Raw genomic sequence first — 19736 nt, forward strand, 5'->3', positions numbered from 1 at the left:
CGTCTGCACAGTCAACGCTTGCTCCAGTGTTATTGGGGTTCAGTAACGTCAGCTGATCCCCAGCTGTGTGTCCGGCAAATTCTCCTGCTTTGTCCACATCCACTGTACTACTGATTTAAAACCTCCTCCAAATACACCTCTGGCTCCTCTGTTTTTAGAATTTACCCTGGGCTCCAATACCGCTAGTTGCTGCTCAGAAGTGCCGTCTGCACAGTCAATGCTTGGTCCAGTGTTATTGGGGTTCAGTAACGTCAGCTGATCCCCAGCTGTGTGTCCGGCAATTTCTCCTGCTCTGTCCACATTCACACTACTACAGATTTTAAAGTTGCTCCAATTACACCTCTGGCTCCTCTGTTTTCAGTATTATCCCTGAGCTCCAACACCGCCAGTTGGCGCTCGGAAGTGCCGTCTGCACAGTCAACGCTTGCTCCAGTGTTATTGGGGTTCAGTAACGTCAGCTGATCCCCAGCTGTGTGTCCGGCAAATTCTCCTGCTTTGTCCACATCCACTGTACTACTGATTTAAAACCTCCTCCAAATACACCTCTGGCTCCTCTGTTTTTAGTATTTACCCTGGGCTCCAATACCGCTAGTTGCTGCTCAGAAGTGCCGTCTGCACATTCAACGCTTGCTCCAGTGTTATTGGGGTTCAGTAACGTCAGCTGATCCCCAGCTCTGTGTCCGGCAATTTCTCCTGCTCTGTCCACATTCACACTACTACAGATTTTAAAGTTGCTCCAATTACACCTCTGGCTCCTCTGTTTTCAGTATTATCCCTGAGCTCCAACACCGCCAGTTGGCGATCGGAAGTGCCGTCTGCACAGTCAACACTTGCTGCCGTGTTATTGGGGTTCAGTAACGTCAGATGTTCCCCTGCTGTGCGGACGGCAATTTCTCCTGCTCTGTCCACCTACTCACTACTACAGATTTTAAAGTTGCTCCAATTACACCTCTGGCTCCTCTGTATTCAGTATTATCCCTGAGCTCCAACACCGCCAGTTGGCGATCGGAAGTGCCGTCTGCACAGTCAACGCTTGCTGCCGTGTTATTGGGGTTCAGTAACGTCAGTTGTTCCCCTGCTGTGCGGACGGCAATTTCTCCTGCTCTGTCCACCTTCTCACTACTACAGATTTTAAAGTTGCTCCAATTACACCTATGGCTCCTAAGTTTTCAGTATTATCCCTGAGCTTCAACACCGCCAGTTGGCGCTCGGAAGTGCCGTCTGCACAGTCAACGCTTGCTCCAGTGTTATTGGGGTTCAGTAACGTCAGCTGATCCCCAGCTGTGTGTCCGGCAAATTCTCCTGCTTTGTCCACATCCACTGTACTACTGATTTAAAACCTCCTCCAAATACACCTTTGGCTCCTCTGTTTTTAGTATTTACCCTGGGCTCCAATACCGCTAGTTGCTGCTCAGAAGTGCCGTCTGCACAGTCAATGCTTGCTCCAGTGTTATTGGGGTTCAGTAACGTCAGCTGATCCCCAGCTGTGTGTCCAGCAATTTCTCCTGCTCTGTCCACATTCACACTACTACAGATTTTAAAGTTGCTCCAATTACACCTCTGGCTCCTCTGTTTTCAGTATTATCCCTGAGCTCCAACACCGCCAGTTGGCGCTCGGAAGTGCCGTCTGCACAGTCAACACTTGCTGCTGTGTTATTGGGGTTCAGTAACGTCAGCTGTTCCTCTGCTGTGCGGACGGCAATTTCTCCTGCTCTGTCCACCTTCTCACTACTACAGATTTTAAAGTTGCTCCAATTACATCTCTGGCTCCTAAGTTTTCAGTATTATCCCTGAGCTCCAACACCGCCAGTTGGCGCTCGGAAGTGCCGTCTGCTCAGTCAAAGCTTGCTCCAGTGTTATTGGGGTTCAGTAACGTAAGCTGATCCCCAGCTGTGTGTCCGGCAAATTCTCCTGCTTTGTCCACATCCACTGTACTACTGATTTAAAACCTCCTCCAAATACACCTCTGGCTCCTCTGTTTTTAGTATTTACCCTGGGCTCCAATACCGCTAGTTGCTGCTCAGAAGTGCCGTCTGCACAGTCAATGCTTGCTCCAGTGTTATTGGGGTTCAGTAACGTCAGCTGATCCCCAGCTCTGTGTCCGGCAATTTCTCCTTCTCTGTCCACATTCACACTACTACAGATTTTAAAGTTGCTCCAATTACACCTCTGGCTCTTCTGTTTTCAGTATTATCCCTGAGCTCCAACACCGCCAGTTGGCGCTCGGAAGTGCCGTCTGCACAGTCAACACTTGCTGCCGTGTTATTGGGGTTCAGTAACGTCAGCTGTTCCCCTGCTGTGCGGACGGCAATTTCTCCTGCTCTGTCCACCTTCTCACTACTACAGATTTCAAAGTTGCTCCAATTACACCTCTGGCTCCTCTGTTTTCAGTATTATCCCTGAGCTCCAACACCGCCAGTTGGCGCTCGGAAGTGCCGTCTGCACAGTCAACGCTTGCTGCCGTGTTATTGGGGTTCAGTAACGTCAGTTGTTCCCCTTCTGTGCGGACGGCAATTTCTCCTGCTCTGTTCACCTTCTCACTACTACAGATTTTAAAGTTGCTCCAATTACACCTCTGGTTCCTAAGTTTTCAGTATTATCCCTGAGCTTCAACACCGCCAGTTGGCGCTCGGAAGTGCCGTCTGCACAGTCAACACTTGCTGCCGTGTTATTGGGGTTCAGTAACGTCAGCTGTTCCCCTGCTGTGCGGAAGGAAATTTCTCCTGCTCTGTCCACCTTCTCACTACTACAGATTTTAAAGTTGCTCCAATTACATCTCTGGCTCCTCTGTTTTCAGTATTATCCCTGAGCTCCAACACCACCAGTTGGCGCTCGGAAGTGCCGTCTGCACAGTTAACACTTGCTGCTGTGTTATTGGGGTTCAGTAACGTCAGCTGTTCCTCTGCTGTGCGGACAGCAATTTCTCCTGCTCTGTCCACCTTCTCACTACTACAGATTTTAAAGTTGCTCCAATTACACCTCTGGCTCCTCTGTTTTCAGTATTATCCCTGAGCTCCAACACCGCCAGTTGGCGCTCGGAAGTGCCGTCTGCACAGTCAACGCTTGCTCCAGTGTTATTGGGGTTCAGTAACGTCAGCTGATCCCCAGCTGTGTGTCCGGCAAATTCTCCTACTTTGTCCACATCCACTGTACTACTGATTTAAAACCTCCTCCAAATATACCTCTGGCTCCTCTGTTTTTAGTATTTACCCTGGGCTCCAATACCGCTAGTTGCTGCTCAGAAGTGCCGTCTGCACAGTCAATGCTTGCTCCAGTGTTATTGGGGTTCAGTAACGTCAGCTGATCCCCAGCTGTGTGTCCGGCAAATTCTCCTGCTTTGTCCACATCCACTGTACTACTGATTTAAAACCTCCTCCAAATACACCTCTGGCTCCTCTGTTTTTAGTATTTACCCTGGGCTCCAATACCGCTAGTTGCTGCTCAGAAGTGCCGTCTGCACAGTCAACGCTTGCTCCAGTGTTATTGGGGTTCAGTAACGTCAGCTGATCCCCAGCTGTGTGTCCAACAATTTCTCCTGCTCTGTCCACATTCACACTACTACAGATTTTAAAGCTGCTCCAATTACACCTCTGGCTCCTCTGTTTTCAGTATTATCCCTAAGCTCCAACACCGCCTGTTGGCGCTCGGAAGTGCCATCTGCACAGTCAACGCTTGCTCCAGTGTTATTGGGGCTCAGTAACGTCAGCTGATCCCCAGCTGTGTGTCCGGCAAATTCTCCTGCTTTATCCACATCCACTGTACTACTGATTTAAAACCTCCTCCAAATAAACCTCTGGCTCCTCTGTTTTTAGTATTTACCCTGGGCTCCAATACCACTAGTTGCTGCTCAGAAGTGCCGTCTGCACAGTCAACGCTTGCTCCAGTGTTATTGGGGTTCAGTAACGTCAGCTGATCCCCAGCTCTGTGTCCGGCAAATTCTCCTGCTTTATCCACATCCACTGTACTACTGATTTAAAACCTCCTCCAAATACACCTCTGGCTCCTCTGTTTTTAGTATTTACCCTGGGCTCCAATACCGCTAATTGCTGCTCAGAAGTGCCGTCTGCACAGTCAACGCTTGCTCCAGTGTTATTGGGGTTCAGTAACGTCAGCTGATCCCCAGCTGTGTGTCCAGCAATTTCTCCTGCTCTGTTCACATTCACACTACTACAGATTTTAAAGTTGCTCCAATTACACCTCTAGCTCCTCTGTTTTCAGTATTATCCCTGAGCTCCAACACCGCCAGTTGGCACTCGGAAGTGCCGTCTGCACAGTCAACACTTGCTGCCGTGTTATTGGGGTTCAGTAACGTCAGCTGTTCCCCTGCTGTGCGGACGGCAATTTCTCCTGCTCTGTCCACCTTCTCACTACTACAGATTTTAAAGTTGCTCCAATTACACCTCTGGCTCCTCTGTTTTCAGTATTATCCCTGAGCTCCAACACCGCCAGTTGGCGCTCGGAAGTGCCGTCTGCACAGTCAACACTTGCTGCCGTGTTATTGGGGTTCAGTAACGTCAGCTGATCCCCAGCTGTGTGTCCGGCAAATTCTCCTGCTTTGTCCACATCCACTGTACTACTGATTTAAAACCTCCTCCAAATACACCTCTGGCTCCTCTGTTTTTAGTATTTACCCTGGGCTCCAATACCGCTAGTTGCTGCTCAGAAGTGCCGTCTGCACAGTCAATGCTTGCTCCCGTGTTATTGGGGTTCAGTTACGTCAGCTGATCCCCAGTTGTGTGTCCGGCAATTTCTCCTGCTCTGTCCTCATTCACACTACTACAGATTTTAAAGTTGCTCCAATTACACCTCTGGCTCCTCTGTTTTCAGTATTATCCCTGAGCTCCAACACCGCTAGTAGGCACTCGAAAGTGCCGTCTGCACAGTCAACGTTTGCTCCAGTGTTATTGGGGTTCAGTAACGTCAGCTGATCCCCAGCTGTGTGTCCGGCAAATTCTCCTGCTTTGTCCACATCCACTGTACTACAGATTTAAAACCTCCTCCAAATACACCTCTGGCTCCTCTGTTTTTAGTATTTACCCTGGGCTCCAATACCGCTAGTTGCTGCTCAGAAGTGCCGTCTGCACAGTCAACGTTTGCTCCAGTGTTATTGGGGTTCAGTAACGTCAGCTGATCCCCAGCTGTGTGTCCGGCAAATTCTCCTGCTTTGTCCACATCCACTGTACTACTGATTTAAAACCTCCTCCAAATACACCTCTGGCTCCTCTGTTTTTAGTATTTACCCTGGGCTCCAATACCGCTAGTTGCTGCTCAGAAGTGCCGTCTGCACAGTCAACGCTTGCTCCAGTGTTATTGGGGTTCAGTACCGTCAGCTGATCCCCAGCTGTGTGTCCGGCAAGTTCTCCTGCTCTGTCCACATTCACACTACTATAGATTTTAAAGTTGCTACAATTACGCCTCTGGCTCCACTCTGTTTTTAGTATTTACCCTGGGTTCCAGCACCGCCAGCTGGTTCCCAGCAGTGTCTTTGGCACGGGTACTCCCTCCTGCCCAGCCTGGTTCCAGCACGCCAGCTGTTTCCGGGTAGTGTCAACGTCACTTTGCCTCCAATGCGTTGTCCTGTCGTGTTGCGGTCGGTTTAGCCGACTCTATGGTGCCTGCAGTTTAGGTGACTCCTATGTGGGCTGCGGGATCTGGCAATGAAGGCTGGTTCCATAGTGCCAACAGGACAAGCCCCTGTAGGACTGTGGGTTTTGGTAACTGCGGCCGGCTTGCGGCCTTGAAACTTTTTTTTACATGGGTACCTTCTGCTACCCATATGGGTTCCAGTACCGTCAGCTGGTTCTCAGCAGTGCCTTTGGATTAGGTGCCTCCTTCTCGGTATCCAAGTTCCACCAACGTCTGCTGGTCCTTGGTAGTGCTTTCTGGCACAGGTACCTCCTGCTTAGTAACGAGTTCCAGTACTGTCAGCAGGTCCTCGGTAGTTCCATTGGCTCTTGTACCTTCTGCTACCCATCCGGGTTCCAGTACCGTCAGCTGGTTCTCGGCAGTTCCTTTGGATTAGGTGCCTCCTTCTCAGGTATCCAAGTTCCACCAACGTCTGCTGGTCCTTGGTAGAACTTTCTGGCACAGGTACCTCCTGCTTAGTAACCTAGTTCCAGTACCGTCAGCTGGTCCTCGGTAGTTCCATTGGCTCTTGTACCTTCTGCTACCCATCCGGGTTCCAGTACCGTCAGCTGGTTCTCGGCAGTGCCTTTGGATTAGGTGCCTCCTTCTCGGTATCCAAGTTCCACCAATGTCTGCTGGTCCTTGGTTGTGCTTTCTGGCACAGGTACCTCCTGCTTAGTAACCGAGTTCCAGTACCGTCAGCTGGTCCTCGGTAGTTCCATTGGCTCTTGTACCTTCTGCTACCCATCCAGTTCCAGTACCGTCAGCTGGTTCTCGGCAGTGCCTTTGGATTAGGTGCCTCCTGCTCGGTATCCAAGTTCCACCAACGTCTGCTGGTCCTTGGTAGTGCTTTCTGACACAGGTACCTCCTGCTTAGTAACCGAGTTCCAGTACCGTCAGCTGGTCCTCGGTAGTTCCATTGGCTCTTGTACCTTCTGCTACCCATTCATGTTTCAGTACCGTCAGCTGGTCCTTGGTAGCTCCATTTGCTCTTGTACCTTCTACTACCCATCCGGGTTCCAGTACCGTCAGCTGGTTCTCGGCAGTGTCTTTGGCACGGGTACGCCCTCCTGCCCAGCCTGGTTCCAGCACGCCAGCTGTTTCCGGGTAGTGTCAACGTCACTTTTCCTCCAATGCGTTGTCCAGTCGTGTTGCGGTTGGGTTAGCCGACTCTATGGTGCCTGCAGTTTAGGTGACTCCTATGTGGGCTGCGGGATCTGGCAATGAAGGCTGGTTCCATAGTGCCAATAGGACTAGCACCCCCTGTAGGACTGTGGGTTTTGGTAACTGCGGCCGGCTCGCGGCCTTGAAGCTTTTTTTTACATTGGTACCTTCTGCTACCCATCCGGGTTCCAGTACCGTCAGCTGGTTCTCGGCAGTGCCTTTGGATTAGGTGACTCCTTCTCGGTATCCAAGTTCCACCAACGTCTGCTGGTCCTTGGTAGTGCTTTCTGACACAGGTACCTCCTGCTTAGTAACCGAGTTCCAGTACCGTCAGCTGGTCCTTGGTAGTTCTATTGGCTCTTGTATCTTCTGCTACCCATCCGGGTTCCAGTGCCGTCAGCTGGTCCTCGGTAGTTCCATTTGCTCTTGTACCTTCTACTACCCATCCGGGTTCCAGTACCGTCAGCTGGTTCTCGGCAGTGTCTTTTGCACGGGTACTCCCTCCTGCCCGCCTGGTTCCAGCACGCCAGCTGTTTCCGGGTAGTGTCAACATCACTTTGCCTCCAATGCGTTGTCCTGTCGTGTTGCGGTCGGGTTAGCCGACTCTATGGTGCCTGCAGTTTAGGTGACTCATATATGGGCTGCGGTATCTGGCAATGAAGGCTGGTTCCATAGTGCCAATAGGACAAGCACCCCCTGTAGGACTGTGGGTTTTGGTAACTGCGGCCGGCTCGCGGCCTTGAAACTTTTTTTTACATCGGTACCTTCTGCTACCCATCCGGGTTCCAGTACCGTCAGCTGGTTCTCGGCAGTGCCTTTGGATCAGGTGCCTCCTTCTCGGTATCCAAGTTCCACCAACGTCTGCTGGTCCTTGGTAGTGCTTACTGGCACAGGTACCTCCTGCTTAGTAACCGAGTTCCAGTACCGTCAGCTGGTCCTCGGTAGTTCCTTTGGCTCTTGTACCTTCTGCTACCCATCCGGGTTCCAGTACCGTCAGCTGGTTCTCGGCAGTGCCTTTGGATTATGTGCCTCCTTCTCGGTCTCCAAGTTCCACCAACGTCTGCTGGTCCTTGGTAGTGCTTTCTGACACAGGTACCTCCTGCTTAGTAACCGAGTTCCAGTACCGTCAGCTGGTCCTCTGTAGTTTCATTGGCTCTTGTACCTTCTGCTACCCATCTGGGTTCCAGTACCGTCAGCTGGTTCTCAGCAGTGCCTTTGGATTAGGTGCCTCCTTCTCGGTATCCAAGTTCCACCAACGTCTGCTGGTCCTTGGTAGTGCTTTCTGGCACAGGTACCTCCTGCTTAGTAACCGAGTTCCAGTACCATCAGCTGGTCCTCGGTAGTTCCATTGGCTCTTGTACCTTCTGCTACCCATCCGGGTTCCAGTACCGTCAGCTGGTCCTCGGTAGTTCCTCAGCCTTCTTGTACCTTCTGCTACATTTCCAAGTTCAAGCTTTTTGAAATGGTTCTTGTTAATCACTCTGGATCTCCCTGACGAGGACCCTGAAGACGAGGACCCTGAAGACCAACCCGAAGAAGACGAGGACCCCGAAGAAGACGAGGACCCCGAAGACGAGGACCCCCGAAGACGACGACCCTGAAGACCACCCCGAAGAAGACCAAGAAGATGACCCTGAAGAAGTTGACCAAGAGGACAAAGAAGAGAAGACAACCACCAAGATACAGAAGAACAAGAGACAGAAAACCAAGAAGCAGAAGTACAAGAAGCTGCAGAACAAAAAGCGGAAGAACATTAAGCATAAGACTAAAAATCAGAGCAAAAGATAATATCTAAATTATAAGCAGAAGATGACTAAGCAGTGTATGGGGGTGAGTCCGTTCCTCCTCGTGGTGCCCCTGGAAAAGACCTGCTGCTGCAGGCCAAACTGAACGCGGACAAATCCTGTTGTAAATCTTTTGTGACGGGCAGAACGAAAGGTGTAATGTCCAAACTTTTAAAGATAACAACTACAGGAATGCCTGTCACAAATAAGAATATGATGAAGAAAAAGAAGATGAAGAAGTAGAATATGAAGAATGTAAAAAAAAAAAATAATACGAAGATGGTGAAGAAGATGAAGAAGGTGAAGAAGAAGTGGATGAAAAAGATGCTGATGCTGAGGATGATGAAGGAGAAAGTGTGGGAGAAGTAAAAAAGAAGGTGAAGAGCATGGAAGTAGTGAAACATAAATATCTGACAAAATATAAAAATACTTAACATAGTCAATATTTCCGTAACTCAGAACGTCTTAAAAAAAAATATTAATTCCTGCTATTCCATTTGATTGGGCTAAACCTCTATGCCTTTATTGTCTCCCCCACCTCCCCCAATACATTCTACATTATTCTTAGTTGTTTTCCTTCATGTAGAATTAACCTGCAAGGAAAGAAAGGGTTTATTTTCATTCCGATATTTCTGTCCCATTGACTTGCATTGGTTTCTGGTATCGGAATCGGCGATTTCCGATACTTTTTTGGTATCGGTCCGATCCAATCCGATCCGATATTTCCCGATATCGGAAGGTATCGCTCAACACTAACAGTGACAATGCGCTTTCTCACCCCTACTCTAATGAGAAGTGTTGAGTCAGCAAGAGAGCGCACTGTCAGTGAGCATTGTAAACGAGAGAACATGACAAGCAGGGACAGCAAAAAACAGCCCATACCGAAACTACATCAGGCTAGAAAAGGTTCAAAACCATATTTAAAGAGTTAAACTCCACAAAAACAGTCACACCGATTTTGTAAAAATTGTGATAAATCAAGAACATTATTACCTTTCCCAGTAATTGTGAACTAATGGAGATCACTCCAAGAGCATGACGCATAATATTTCACAATATCACAAGGGAACCCAAGAAAATCTATAAGCAAATAAAGGCCTTTCTCACATTAGCTAATGTCAATGTTCATGAGTCCACCATCAGGAGACCAGTGTACAACTGTGGAATGTATGGCAGGACTGCAAGGAGAATGTCACTGCTCTCCAAAAATAATATTGCTGACCATCTGCAGTTTGCTAAATATCACATGGACAAGTCAGAAGGCTATTGGAACAATGCTTCATTAAACCAAAAAAAATAGATTTTTGGCTTACATGAGATGCATTATGGCTGGGGAAAGAAAAACACTGCATAAAAACTTCATACCATCTGTAAAACACGATGGTTAGAGATGAGTGGATCTTTTGAAATTCAAATTCGCCAGCTTTAGCTGAATTTCCCCAGAAAATGTTATTTACAGTAGATAAATTTGAGTAAATCACATAATTAAAAGTCTCTAATTGCTTGAAAATATGTATTCAGACAGTTCTCTTCTCCTCTTTGTGTTCTCCATGCTTAGTGTGGCAAACACAAACACACAATGCAAATATTGAGTCAACTTCTCCCCTTTTTATCTGGTTTCAGGTGTGATTTTCATATTACCCACAGCTGTTACTTGCCACAGGTGAGTTTGAACGAGCATTACATGCGTGAAATAAAGTTGTTTATTTATTTATTTATTTTACTCACTTATATAGCGCTATTAATTCCAAAGCGCTTTAGAGACATTATGGGCACTGTTCCCATTGGGGCTCACAATCTAAATTCTCTTTCAGTATGTCTTTTGGAGTGTGGGAGGAAACCGGAGAGCCCGGAGGAAACCCACGCAAACACGTGGAGAACATACAAACTTCTTGCAGATGTTGTACTTGGTGGGATCCACAAATTATGTCCAATTTGCCTTTATTTCTCAGTTTTTTTGTGTTGTTCCAATACACTATAAGAAAATAAAAATGTGTATAACAAAACATGTGCGATTTCAATAATTTTCTGGGAGAAATACTTAATTTTCTGGAATTTCAAAGATGCCAACACTTTCAGCCATGACTTTATAGATTCATTTTTAGTGTTGAATAAATGTAGAAGTGCACAAATATGCTATATGGCCAATATACTAACATATACATACATGCTGCGATAAATACATGAACTCCCCTATTGCTGTAAATGTTAAAAGCATAAGGTACTTAGCGTTTTTTTTTATCAAAGAGCATAATTAGACAACAAAATCTAGTGAAATTAACTAGGTAAGTTAATGAGAATACAGAAAATCACAAACAAAATGTCACTAAAATTGCTAGGATTGTATCAAGAACCCTAATTTTTTTATTATTTCCAGTGTTGAGACTATGTAATTGCTGAACAAAAACATACAAGTGTGTGGCAGTAATTTTCACTATTGTGTATCCTTGTATACATTAGAGAGCATGACGATGGAGAAAACTGGGGAATGGCTCAAATTTTCAATCTTGACCTATGAACTATCCCACTGATGTTAAGATAGGTTTAATAGCCATTTCTCTAATTGGATTTCAAATGGACTGAATACATTTCCTACAAGAATAACTAATAATTAACATAATTCTAGTAACTAATCCAGGGAATCAATTCCACTGTCATCTCTAGGGTCAGAAGGGATTTTCTTCTCCTGAGAGGTTAACTTGGCAGCTGCTTCGCTGGGAATTTTGTTTACCATTCCCTAAGAGGTTTGAATCTAAGGTTCATGCAAATGCTGCTGCCTAATGAGTTTTGGATCCAATTTATGAAATCTACAGCTAGGAAGTGGAAGTGTTTATAGCAACCAATGAAATTATGGTGTTATATCCAAGTGCAGTGTCAGCATTAGTGTTTATGTGGGACGCATCCAGTTTTATTTTTACTTTGTTACACTAGTCACATTCACAATTGACTGCCCATAAAAAATAGTAATGTGTGTAAGATAAATTAATCTCCATGTGTAAGTCTCAAATTTGAGAAATATAAAAAGTTAGGAAAAGTAAAAAAATGAATTGTAAGTAGGGATGAGCGGACCCGTGGATGTTTGGGTTTGTTGGGTTTGGCCAAACTAGAGTTAAAAGTTTGGTTCGCTATACGAACTTGACCCCAAACCCAATAGAAATCAATGGCGACCAGAACTTTGGTGCTTTAAAATGGCAGTAAAATGGTCATAGTAAGGGCTAAGGGGCTGCAAAAGGAAGCTAAATGGGGTGTAAGCAGTACAAGTGCCCTGTACATAAGTTTGGATAGGTAAATGACTTAAAATAACATAGAATCCCTCAAAAAAAGGACAAATTTTGTGACAAATCTAAAAAGTTTGTGAAGTGGATTAGATTAAAAAAAAATTGAAGATGAGACCCTGCATCACAATGGCCGCATGCACATGGATGCTACAGTGAAATTGCGAATGGTCATTAATTCAGTCAATTTGGATTACATTTTTTACATTTTTGGCTACAGATCATTGTAAAATTATGAACTGGTAAAGTAATGCATGGAAAGCCTGACAGAGGCGCCGCATAGGCCCTCATGCTCTTGCCCCTCTCCCAAGCGACCCTGTGCAATGCCTTGGTGCATTGGTTGATGAGGCAGAGAATTTGTGGTGTCCTCTGGAGGCCATTCACCTTATTGGAGGAGTAATCCAACGCTGGCTGTTATTTTTATATTTTTTTTCTTTTTTTTTAATGTTTTTTTTAATTTTTTTTTGTTTTGTTTTTAATAAAATACAACACTTTTGTTTTTTGTTTTATTTTTCTTTATTTTTTTTATTTTTTTTTTTAAGGAACTGACTTTAAACAACCTAAAGATAACAAAACTAAAACGAGCAATCTAAAACCAGGAGGCATAGACCCCAGTGGAAGAAGAGGTGGATGTGGCAGTATAGGTGGAAGAGGCAAAGAAGGAGCAATCCAACACTGTTTTTGGAGGGGATTTTGTATTTTTTTTGTGTATGCTTTTTAGGGAACTTACTTAAAAGAACCTAGAATGAACCTAAAAGAATCTAGAATGAACCCAAAATAAACTAACAAGATACAACCAGGAGGCAGAGGTCCAACTGGAGGAGGAAGTGGAGGAGGTGGACTTGGAAGTTTAGGTGGAAGAGGTAGAGGAGTAGGTAGTCAACACAGCTTTTTGGGTTTTCTTTTCTGGAGGAAGCACCCAAATGAAAAGAATGGCAAATAGAGTTAAAGGCTGGCTGTGTGCGGCTGGTATAGTTGTTTAGTCATCTAAAGGTATGGACAAGTCCTGTGGGATCCACACCTGGTTAATTTTAAGAAATGTTATACAGTATACTTGCGGCAGGGAAGGCCAGCACCTCCAAGGCATAAATGGCAAGCTCAGGCCATGTGTCCAATTTAGACACCCAGAAGTTAAATGGGACAGACCCATCAGTTAGTATGTGGATACGAGTGGACAGGTACTTTTCCACCATGTTGTTGTAACGCTCCTCCTGCTAAGACGGACAGTATCAGATTGTGGTGCCGGATGTTGTTGCGTGCTCATAAAGTTTTGCCACATTTTGGCCATGCTAACCCTGCCTTCCAAGGAGGTGGCAGTGCCCTAGTTGCATTGTCAACTTCCTCCTCCACCCTTGCCTTGCTCATCCACTGAGCCCCTGCTGTCAGGTGGGAAAGCCATCAGTTGTTTCTCTACCAGCGTGTGCTTGTATTCATGCATTTTGCGATCCCACTCCAGTGATGGAAGTAATGATGGCATGTTGTCCTTGTAGTGGGGATCCAGCTGTGTGGCCACCCAGAAATCTGCACTGGAAACAATACGTGCAACTCGGAGCTCATTGCGCAGGCATAGCAGCATGTATTGTCTCATTTGTGCCAGGCTGCCCAGATGCAACGGCAAGCTATCCTCGGTGGCAGATGTATCATATGGGCACTCTGTATCCCCCCAGCCATGTTCCAGTTATGCCTTTGACCTGCTCTAAATACCATCCTGCTGTGAACACGGTTGTTCCTCCTCCCTGTCCTCCTCCTCGTCCTCCCAAACTGTCCCCTGGCTGTACAGTTGGGTACTTGGCCACTGCAGTGACAGTAACCCACCCTCTGAGCCATGTGGGGATGACAGGCCTGATAATAGTGTGAATTGGCCCTGCTCTTCCTGCTGCTCTTCCTCTTTTGCCACCACCTCATCCATCATCACCTGAAGTGTTTCTTCCAGCAGGCTTATAAGTGGTATAGTAACGCTGATGATGGCATCATCAACGCTGGCCATATTGGTGGAGTATTCAAAGGAGAGCAACATGGTACACACGTCCTGCATGGAGGCCCAATCATTGGTGGTGAAGTGATGTTGTTCTGCAGAGTGACTCAGCCGTGTGTGCTGCAGCTGAAACACCACTATTGCCTGCTGCTGCTCGCACAGTCTCTTTAGCATATGCAAGGTGGAGTTCTACCTTGTTGGTATGCAAATTGCCTCCTCAGTGGCCTTGACCTCTATAGCACCACCTGTTGGCAGAAGCAATCCTACAAGTCACTATCGACCATTTACCGAGTCTTGCAATTTGACTTAGGATGAAAGCCAAATCAGAATCTCAATTTGCAGACATGGTGTTTCAGGCTATTGGCCCTCATCAGTGCAAAGTATGAGAACTAATTTGGCTAGGTGAGAGGCTCTGGACTGAGGTCTAAGGGGCAATGTTTCTCCTAATGGAGAGTTACATACCGGCTCTGGCATGCCAAGGTAAGGAGGCTTATTTGCCGTGCAATACTCCTGTGGGAAATTTAATATGCAAATTGCTTCTTCAGAGAGGAAGAAGACTTGAATTATATAGTATAGCATCACCTGTTGGAAGCAGCAATCCTACAAGTCACTATCGACCCTTTACCGACTCTTGCAATAGGACTTATGATAAATGGCAAATCAGAATCTCAATTTGCAGACACAATGTTTCGGGATATTGGCCCTCGGCAATGCTAAGTCTGAAAACTGATATGGCTACGTGAGAGGCTCTGGACTGTACCTTGTTGGTACATTGGATATGAGGCTGTAAATGGGAAGGCAGAAGTGATGCTGCAGCGGAGACAGGTTAGCAGAAGCAGGGTGAGAATGCCAAAAGCGAACACACTGCCCGCACTTTCAGCAGCAGCTCTGACATGTGTGGGCTTTTCAGGAAGCTCTGCACCACCAAGTTCAGCACATGCGCCAGGCAAGGGATGTGCATCAAACCAGCTAGGCCCAGAGCTGCTGCGAGATTTTACCCATTATCACACACCACCAGGTTGGGCTTGAGGTTCACTGGCACCAACCACTCATCTGTCTGCTGTTTGATCCCCGTCCACAGCTCCTGCGCATTGTGAGATTTGTCCCCCAAACAGAGGAGTTTAAGAACAGCCTGCTGTCTTTTCCCCCGGCTGTGCTGAAGTTGGTGGTTCAGGTCTTACTGTGACCAGATGAGGAGGCAGTGGAGGAAGAGGAGTAGGAGGAGGAGGCAACCTGGACAGAGAAACATCCAGAAATCCTCGGTGGTGGTAGGACATGGGCTAGAACGCCTTCTGCCTCTTTACCAGCCACCACTACAGTGGGTAATTAAGGAGATGTAACTTCCCTGGTCGTGCTTACTGGTCTACATATTAGTGGTTATGTGGTCCTTGCCACTTATGGCATTGCACAGTGCACTGTATCGAAGCAGATGTTCAGTTCGACTGCCCCCTGGGTGTCTGAGCAGCCCTTTTTAGGATCACTCTGCTCACCTCCTTTGAGGAAGGTGCTAGAAAAGGTGCCTCAAACATAGTTGCTTCACTTTACCCTGGTCAGCCTACCGCAGCTCACAGGTATCCCTCATAACGGTTGAAACACAAAGAAGAAAATTATGGTACTCGACCTTGGCACATGGAGTGTAAGAACTCTCCTAGACAATATCAAGGCAGACCAACCAGAGAGAAGAACATCACTGATTGCTAAAGAGCTAACTCACTACAATGTGGACATAGCAGCTCTCAGCCAAAATGCGCTTAGCAAGTAAGGGCCAACTGACAGAGGGTAGTGGTGGATACACACTTTTCTGGAGTGGTTGAGACAGCAGTGAACGATGAGAAGCAGGTTTGGGATTTGCTACAAATCTCACCTTGTCCGTTAACTTGCCCAGCTTCTGAAGGGCATCAACGAATCTGAGGACAATTCAACTCCCACTTTCAAACAAGAAGTGTGCTACGCTGATTAGTGCCTATGCTCCCACCATGACCAATCCAAATGACATTAAAGATAAGTTCTATGATGAACTTGACTTTATCTCTGCAATTCCACAGTCAGACAAGCTCATTATACTTGGAGACTTTAATGCCAGAGTGAGAACAGATTATCAAAACTGGGAAGGAGTTATAGGGAGTCATAGCATTGGCAAGTGTAACAGTAATGCCCTTCTGCTCCTCAAGATGTGTGCCACACATGACTTTGTCATCCCCAACACCCTGTTCCATCTATCTACTCGCAAGAAGACATCGTGGATGCACCCACGCTCGAAGCACTGGCATCTCATTGACTACGTCATCACCAGGAAAAGGGATAGGATGGACTTTAGAGTATCAAGAGACATGTGTGGTGCTGACTGCTGGACCACCTACCGTCTCAATGTGTCTAAGTTCATGCTTCACATTCTGCCGTTAAGGAGACCCCAAGGGCAGAAGACTGCAAAGAGGCTGAATTTCTCGAATCTGCAAGGCAGAAGGGTTGCAAGGGAATTTGCCAATGACCTTGACAGAAGACTGTCAGACACACCACAGGCAGACGAAACCAGCGTCGATGAATAGTGGATGATTGTTAAAGATGCTATTTGCAATTCTGCCCTGGAACATCTCAGACCAGCAGCCTGAAGTAATCTAGATTGGTTAGATGAAAATGACAAATAAATAAAGGCACTTCTAGAAGAGAAACATCAGCATTACAAAGCGTATCAAAATGACCCCACATCGCTAGCCAAGAAGGATGCCTTCATCAACACAAAAAGGAAAGTACGGATAAAGTTAAGTGAGATGCAGGACAACTGGTTCAGCAAGAAGGATAATGAAATTCAGGGCCATGTAGACAGCCACGACCTGAAGCGCTTCTATGATGTGTTATGGGCTGTATATGGACCCCAATCATCCATCTCCTTAGTTCTACTTAATGTGGACGTAACTAAGCTGCTGACAGAAAAGAAACAAATTCTGGAATGGTGGGCTGAGCACTTTAACAGCATCCTTAATCACCCTGCCATTATCAACAACGAGGCCATTGCCTGCCTAGCCCATGTAGAAATCAACAAAGACCTCGATGTTCTTCCCACTGAAAATGAAGTCAGGAAGACAGTAAAACAACTCTCCTGTGGCAAAGCACCATAAAGCGATGCTATTACTGTAGAGGTATACAAAGCAGGAGGCCCTGTCTTGATGCAAATGATGACTAAACTATTCCAGTCTTGGGGAAAAAGGAAAAGGTTCCACAACAGCTGAAAGATTCCAGCATAATCCATATATACAAGAGAAAAGGCAACTGCCAATCTTGCAACAAACATCAAGGCATCTCTCTTTTGTGCACTGCTGGGAAGATCCTGGCTCACCTTTTGCTCAACCACCTCCTTCAGCACCTTGAGCAAGGTCTATTGCTCAAAAGACAATGCTGCTTCCATGCTGAAAGTGGGACAGCATATATGGTCTTCGCGTCGTGTCAAGTCCAGGAAAAGCACCAGGAGCAATGCATGGACCTTTTTGTGACCTTTGTTGACTTGACCAAGGCTTTTGACACAGTGAGACGGCCTGTTGGAAAATCATGGGAGAGTTTGGCTGCCTGAAAAAGTTCATTACAATCATCCGGAAGCTCCATGATGGTATGATGGTGAAGGTCCTGAATGAGGAATCGGAGGCCTTCCCAGTTACATATGGCATAAAACAAGGCTGCGTACTCGCCCCGACCCTGTTCAGTATGATATTTTCTGCCATTTTGACAGACAGCCTTTAGCAACTATGAAGACAGAATCCATGTCAGGTACAGGACTATCTACAAGATATTCAACCCCAGGACAGTCATTCGTAACTTTTTGTTTGCTGATGACTGTGCACTCAATGCCAGCACAGAGCAGCAAATGCTGCGTGAAATGGACTGTTTTTCACAAGCTTACGACAACTTTGGTATTGTTATCCATACTAGAAAGACCAAAGTTATGTACCACCAGGAAAACAATACCACGAGACACACTTACATTAAGGTGAAGAAACACAGCCTCAAAGCAATCAACAATTTCAGCTACTGCTACTTGCATCTCCCATACTTTTATTCTCACTTGCCATGTTTTTTTTTCTTTTACATTACACCATACATTGACACTTTTTCTCTTAGCACACATTTCTTACTACTGTAAAATTATGTTTTTGTATCCAAAACGCCAGCACATTGTCTTATAAAATCGCATTGGCCTTTCTATCTTCTTATCACCACATATAGATAAAATGCATTATTACCATCTTTTCATACTCAGTAAGGAAAAATTGCCTCTAAGCTAAATACAGTAGAGGCCTTTTTACCTTACCGACTCTGACAAGATGTTTATTCATTTCCGATTATATATGATGTACTAATACATCATATGTCAGTTCCTCGTCTTTGTTGCAGGCTCAGAAGCTGAGCCTACATCATTCCCGGCAGATGATGACTGTGTTATATGGCCAACATTTGCCTCTAACAGCAGCGAGCAGAGCTGAGCAATCCTGGTGTGCCAGTGGGTTGCCATGGAAGCTGTAGGTCTGCTAAAGGTGCCTGTTCCTGCCAAGATGGTGCTACTATGAAGATTAGTCTGTGCCAGGTTTGAGTCCACTAAGGACACTGAAAAATAAAGTTAAAAAATGGTTTTAAAAAATGCAGAAAAAAAGTAAAGAATTAAAAAATTTTAATCACCCAGCTAGGAAAGGAGTATGATGCACTGTATGATCAAAGCTTTAAAAATTTGAAATCGCCAGCTTTGACAAATTTTTCCCCAAAATTTTATTTGAGGTAAATTTTTTTGCAGATACTCCAATTGACTTGAAAATACATGTATAACATTCTGAGGTTTCCTATGACTGTATTCAAAATAGATTCAATACAATCACAGCTTTATTAATGTCCAAATTAATTTGGAGACAGATGCCTGCCTTTGCTGATTTTTATACAAAGGCGGAACAAATGGAAGAAGCTCTGGATTTTTCACAAGGAGTGAAGCACAAATGGTCCCTGTTTGGGGAGTATCAAGAGCTTTTGATTTTTCCTAAATGAAGAAGCAATTGCTTTTTCATAAGTCAACCAAACATTATCCCTTTAATTAGGGAGCAGAAATTGTTCTGTCTGTGAGCAATGGCTTCTCAATTATTAGTGAGAAAAGTATCCCTTTTTTGAGATCTGCAACAGATTTGCTATTCTCAAAATCACATCAACTACAATGACTTTTTATCAAGCAGTCCAAAAAGTATCCCTTTATTTACAGAATAGGAACTGGTTAGCTGTTCAAAGTGAAGCAGCAAGAACTTTTCAACAAAAGATAAAAAAAATCCTCATTTTGTGAGCGTTTTCATGTTTGTGTCTCCAATGATCTAATAATAGCGAAATGTAATGGTAACTACTGCCTAGTGATTCTTTTGGCTCACTCTGCTGCATAAAACAATGTGGCTCAACAGACCCTCACTATCTTCAACTCTTTTTACCTCAAAGGAACTGCTTTCTGTTTGTTAACCTCCTATCTGTCAGACCACTCCTTCAGTTTATCATTCGCCAGCTATTTTTCCTCTTCTCTTCCACTTACTGCCCGGGTCCCTCAAAGTTTAGTCCTAGGCACCATCATTTTTTTCTATACACTGCCCCTATTGAACAAACCATTAGCAAATTTGGTTTCCAGAGCCATCTATATGCTGATGACACCCAATTAAACACCTCTTTTCCTGACATCACGCTCAACATAATATAACATGCAAGGGATTATCTGTCTGCTGTCTCTAACACAGGGGCGGAACTACCGCCCGTGCAGCCGGTTCATTGAACGGGGGCCCCGAGGGAGAGGGGGCCCCTCCAGCCTCCAGCAGGGCCGCCATCAGGGCATGACTGCCCTGACTCCAGTATGGGGCCCAGCCGGTAGGGGCCCTCTTGGGGGCCCCCCTCTTGTGCGTCTCTCTC

The sequence above is a fragment of the Phyllobates terribilis genome, unplaced genomic scaffold, assembly GCF_046119375.1.
Source record: "Phyllobates terribilis strain yellow unplaced genomic scaffold, ASM4611937v1 Scaffold_4__5_contigs__length_816908805, whole genome shotgun sequence".
Taxonomy (NCBI): Eukaryota; Metazoa; Chordata; class Amphibia; order Anura; family Dendrobatidae; genus Phyllobates; species Phyllobates terribilis.